We start from the raw sequence: 5,544 nt of genomic DNA on the forward strand, positions 1-5,544 counted from the left end.
GTCATCATTATTCATGGGCTTGGTGAGAAAGAGCCCTCTCAAAGGCTTCTGCTATTTCCCACCATCATGAGGGGCAACATATGTAAGGCTTCATCACTCAACTAAAGCCTATTCCAGGTTGTTCCCAAATACGAATAATTGTTCGATTTCTTCTTAAAGGATTCAGTTTTGAGTTAAAGTTCAGAAATGTTATTTTTGTGGAGACTGAAAAAAAAATCATCTTTGGATTGCCTGGTGTGTTAGTTCAAAGGCCAGGGCTTCCCAGAGTCTCAGCTGAGACCCCTGGTGGTCATTGGAGCCATTTTGGCTCCGGAGAGCTAGCTATGAGTCTGGCTAGCAGCTAAACAACCTGGAGCAAAGGTGAGGCAACATCATCCCCTGGTGGCCACTGGGTACACAGCAGCTAGTCCTGTCGGAGTTGTGTGCCTGAAGTCTCCTGTTCATCCAGTACTGGATTACGGATCAGGAAACAAAGTCTGAGTCTTTGCCTGTCCTTTTAGGAAATACCTGTTAACCTCTTAACTCCCGCCTCAGGATTTGTTTTTCTTTTTGGCAGACAATATAATAAACCACATAAAACATCGCAGAACTTTTTCAGTGGAACTTTAGGATAAAAGAGTCGGGGATTCCATGACGGTTCCTTTTTTTATTACATTTTCTTTATTTTGTATGCATCTGTGTGCATGCATGTGTGCCCTTGTGTTTGTGTAGAGGCAAAGGGCAACTCGACGGAGTCTGTTTTCTCCTTCCATCCCGTGGGACTCAGGAATTGAACCCAGGTCCACAGGCCTGGTGGCAAGCACCTTTACCTGCTGAGCCATCTGGCTGGTCCCACGTGTTGATTTTTTTTTTTTTTTTTGTATTTTGTAACAATTTATTAAGAATGAACCTATGTCAGCACTGCTATGTAAACCATGACAAAGATCTAGGGAAACACACACATCAGAGATTGTGTAGACAGTAATATACATTGTTCTTTTTATAATCAATGTATAATAGTCAAGGAGAGTTTAATCCTCATTAAGCAAACATTTTTGCATATAGGACCTTCTCTTTATCTTTCTGTGCCTTTATCATTTGTTTGACTTTAAGCAATTCTGCCCGGATAGCTTTATCTCCTGGGGCTATCTCCTGTGCCTTCTTAAGATCAGCCAGTGCTTGATCATGTACTTTAATCCTTGCCATCCTTGCGCTTTCTGTATGGTGCTTTAGTATTCGAAGGGTCCATTTCAAGAGCCTCCAGGCAACTGTCAATTGCCCCCTGCCAATTTGACATCTTCAATTTACAAGCACCAATATTTATCACACAACTTAAGGCTATAGGTTGCAGTCTGGGTATAGCTGCTTTCTCAATAACAGCCTTTGAACTACCCACATACCTCGTACCTTAAAACCTTTGCATGTTTTTCAATAGCCATCTCTCAGTTCTGAGACATGAAAAAAGTATTTCCAGTGTCTTTTAAGTCTTCAGATATTAATAAAATTTTATCTACATCTTTTCAGTCTATATCTGCATCCTTGGGAAATCTGGATGACTCTCACCAGAGCCATCTTTGGGGAATACTCCCCAGTCATCCCCTTCCTTCAGTTCTCCACATTCTGCAATGACACAGAGTCTGGCAGGTTTTTCACCATTCACTTCTACATGTTCAAGCATCCTTGCCACACCTAGTTCTTTTATTACTTGATCAAATACCACATGTTTCCCATCCAAATGAAGCGTTGGAACTGTTGTGATAAAGAACTAAGAACCGTTTGTACTGGGGCCTGCACTTGCCATGCTCAGCAAACTCCCGATCATGCTTATAATGAGAATTTTCACCTTCAAAATTTTTACTATAAATACTTTCTCCACCTGTCCTGTTCTGATTTGAGAAGTGTCCACCCTGAATCATTAATTTCTTAATAATTCGGTGGAAAGGGCATCCTTTAAAATGGAGTGGTTTCCCACTTGTGGCTCCAGTTTCTTTTTCTCCTGTACACAATGCATGAAAAATTTCTGCAGTTTTGGGAACAATTATCTGAAAACAATTCTAAAACAATTCGTTCAACTCGCTCCCGGCTGATGTCCACATCAAAGGAGACTCATGGGTTCTTGGAATTGTAGGGCGTGGCTGCTGGGGAAGGGTGGGACATCTTCATTGCAGGCGCTGAAAAGCAGGACATAAGTACCTCCTGTGCAAGAGGGGCGCAAACTCAACCTACCCACTTATTGATTCTTAATTTCAAGAACTTTCATGAATGCTTACCTGTCAGACTAATTTCTTACAACAACCCTCAGGCAAGCAGTATTACATTTCCACTTTGCAGATGTGGAAACTGAGGCAGAGTGATTAAGTAACAGTGAGCCTAGGAAGAGCTGAACTCAAACCTCAGCTAAAACATCCCTGGAGTTTATCCTTTAACACTTTGATCTTTTCCTCCACTGTATTCCAGAACTCTAAAAAAAAAAAAAAACACACACACACACACACACACACAATGTGGGCAGGATAATGGGAGGAAAGTAACAGACAATGAGAAGACATCTTTATAGAAACAACCCAAGTTTTAAAAAGAAATTAGGCAGTGAGGCAATACGAGATGTAAGACTGACTGTTGTTCAGGGGGAGTCCTAGCTCCCAAGGACACAGTAAACTCCGGAGCAGGTGGATGATAATGCCGTTCAGAGCAATCACAGCTGTGATTCCAGACACCAAACTGCCTCCCTGATGTTGGCCAATGAGCCTTGACCAAATCTTGTAAAACTCACTTACCGTGTTCCTTCCCCCGAGGTCAGATTTTCCTTGGGAACATTAGATAGCAGTTCATCTTTCTGGGCCAACAAGGGCTTCTTTCCTTCTCCTGGAGGTGGCTTTCGAAGCTCATTCTGCTTCCACCCGAGTCTCCCCACATCACGAGCATTTCCCGTGCCAGTTTGAAAGCTTGGGACATCCCCCAAGCCCCTGCCCCAGTGCCAAATGTCTTCCGAATGAGTGACCATCACTACACAGAGCATGCGTAGCGCCTTGAGCTCCCAGCCACATGGCGGACGAGCAATGCTTACAGTGTTTACCACTTCCTCCAAATTCCAGTTTTAGCTGGCTGTGAAGGTTACAGAGGCAGGAAAGGGCTTGTTTCCAACAGGTGCAGTTTAGTAGCTCACACTTGAAACAGTTTTTAAAAAGGCCTCATAAATATCGTTCATTATCACATCCAGGGACAACTTTACCTGGAGCTCTCGACGCCATCTGCTCAGCTTCATTGCAGACGGTGGTGTTTTTACTGCCAGGTAGGACCAAGGAGACGTTGGCTGCTAGGCTCCCATAGTGAGAAGGGGGCAGAAAGCTGCTTTTGAGATTGACTTCACGGATCGAAGGGTCTTACAATTGGTGTATTAATCAGCTTTCAGATATTGCACCAAACACCAAATACTTAAAAGGCAAATGTTATTTTGCCTCACAACTTTGGAGACATCAGTTCATGCTCAATTGGTCCATTACATTTGGGCTAGCAGGAAGGAGAGTTTGACCCCTAGTAATTTATTTTAGGCACATTTAAGCATAGCACAAATTAGGTTAAAAAAAAATTATTCTGCTGATAATTAATTCAAGTCTATGTTCACAAAAAAATCATACATGAATCTCTTTGAGGAACAAAGTAAACTAAACAGTCAGATGGGATACACTGAAACCCTCCGTAAAATCCATGAAAGCAGGTTCCATAGAATTACTGAGAAAAACACATTTAGAAAAAGGGTCTGGGGAAGGTCTGGTGCTGGGAGAGTCTCTAGTCACACAGTAGAGCATAGGTCACCAGACTAGTAAACATGTCTGCTTCCAGCCTTCTGGATGGATAACAGGTTTTGCATTCCTTCCCTTGGAGGAACAACCCTGTGTGCTTAGCATTACAGGTTGTGCTAGTGCATTTGTGAGCACAAAGATCCCTGCGCTTCTACAGGAAGTGAAGCAGAAGCCGTGGCTTGCTCCTCATGGCTTGCTCAGTCTGCTTTCTTATATCCCCCAGAACCACCTGCCCAGGAGTGGCACTGTCAACAACAGGCTGAGACCTCCCTCCTATATCAATCATTAATCAAGAAAATGTCACACAGACCTGCCTATAGGCAATGTGATAGAGGCAGGTTTTCACTGGAGGTTCCTCTTCCTAGATATATCTAGATTTATTTTAAGTTGACAAAAATCTAACCAGCAGTGTCCTTAAAAGAATAATCACACACACACACACACACACACACACACACACGTATGTATATGTGTATGTATATATTTATATATGCATATACATACACATACATATTCTCCTCTTGAGAACTCACTGAGGAAAGGCTAGGGTACAGGAAGAAGGTAAATCTACAAGCAGGAAACAGCTCTCACAGAAACCAAATTTGCTAGCATCCTGATTTTGGACTTCTAGCCTGCTAAAGTATAGGAATCCATAGTGACCCAGGCTTTAATGTAGCTGGAGTTCCAGTACCCAAGCCACATGGGATGCTGGCAAGTAGCCTAGGCATGCAAGGCAAGCGTCTGCAAGCTTTATGAGGCACACGGTTTCTAAAGGGTCTGCAGACAGAGCAGTGTTTCAGTGAAACTCTGTTAAGTGTAAACATGTGTGTGTAGGCATTTAAAACATTATTCTTAGAATGACTTCAAAGGCATCAACAGACTGACAATAATGTCCAAGATGCAAACCCAAACAAAACCCCAGACAAAACCAAAACAACCCCTTTTCTGACCTCTTTCTTTAGTGTTGGTGTGTCTCTCAACTTGGAAACCATAAATTTTACTAGGGTCCAATATAACTCAAGTCTATAACTTTCAACTATATTAGACTCTATTGTTTGATACAGTCAGATGGTAAAGAACAGTATACAGAATCCTCTAATGTATTTGACATTTACCAGGCATTTATCTTGAATATGAGCCACTAAATAACACTATGTAACCTTATGTATAGACATTATATGTTTAGTTGACATGTGCATGTACCATGTGTGCGGCAGGATATCATGTAAGTCTTTCAAATGACAGCTAACATCACAGTAAATTTGACAAGGACATAAAATAACATTACTGATTGGTCAGGGTTCTCCTGCATAGCAGAGATGCTGATGTCTGAAATGGAATCAGCCCACCCAGTTAGTGATGATGTGTGGAGAAGTGGGGAGTTGATGTTTCTCCTGTACCAGGGACTGAAAGGACTCAGCGGTTCCTAACAAGGCCTAAGGAAACCAAGTGGCCTTTCTTAGAGAAAAAAAATAATCATTGTTAGACTCTAGAGCTGGACCAGCTCACAAGTCCATCAACAACAAACACAAGGCAAGGGTTGGTGAGGACGTGGAGAAACTGGAATCTCGGTCTTTTGATGTAAATGTAGAAATGGTGTAGCCATGTGGGAAACTGCAAAATGCAAAATTCTGCAAAAATCTTAAATATAGAAATAGCATATGACCTAACAATCTGGGCATTTAGCCAAAAGAGCTGATGAAATGGAACTGAGAGAGAGAGAGAGAGAGAGAGAGAGAGAGAGAGAGAGAGAGAGAGAGAG

At 42.2% G+C, this 5,544-nt stretch overlaps 1 pseudogene; it reads right to left on the reverse strand.

The window, feature by feature from the left end:
* Window positions 1–1,020: 1,020 nt before the first annotated feature.
* LOC114612590 lies at window positions 1,021–2,136 on the reverse strand (annotated as a pseudogene).
* Window positions 2,137–5,544: the final 3,408 nt, after the last annotated feature.

Source organism: Grammomys surdaster, unplaced genomic scaffold, assembly GCF_004785775.1.
Source record: "Grammomys surdaster isolate TR1022 unplaced genomic scaffold, NIH_TR_1.0 130, whole genome shotgun sequence".
Taxonomy (NCBI): Eukaryota; Metazoa; Chordata; class Mammalia; order Rodentia; family Muridae; genus Grammomys; species Grammomys surdaster.